Genomic DNA, 428 nt, shown 5'->3' on the forward strand with positions numbered 1-428 from the left:
AATGTGGTTAGCAGTACAATCCAATATCCCATTTCTGAAACCTTTGGGTCTGCTCCAGAATTCAGAATTTTTCAGCTTTAGAATTCAGAATTTTTCAGCTCCCGATAGGTGACATGGTGCATCTACTCTGAGATATCACACTCACTGGGGTCTGAAAGCACCTTGTAATCAGATACAGGAGTGTTTCTGCAACTGAACTTTGGAACATAAATTGTCTCATGTTTGTTCAGGTCAAAACTTGTTACCAAATGAGTTTTTTCAAAATTCTTTTTTCAACAAACACATGAAAAGATGCTCAACATCACTCATTATCAGAGAAATGCAAATCAAAACCGCTATGAGGTACCATTTCATACCAGTCAGAATGGCTGCGATCCAAAAGTCTACAAGCAATAAATGCTGGAGAGGGTGTGGAGAAAAGGGAACCC

This window comes from Bison bison, unplaced genomic scaffold, assembly GCF_000754665.1.
Source record: "Bison bison bison isolate TAMUID 2011002044 unplaced genomic scaffold, Bison_UMD1.0 scf7180017854385, whole genome shotgun sequence".
In the NCBI taxonomy this organism is placed as follows: Eukaryota; Metazoa; Chordata; class Mammalia; order Artiodactyla; family Bovidae; genus Bison; species Bison bison.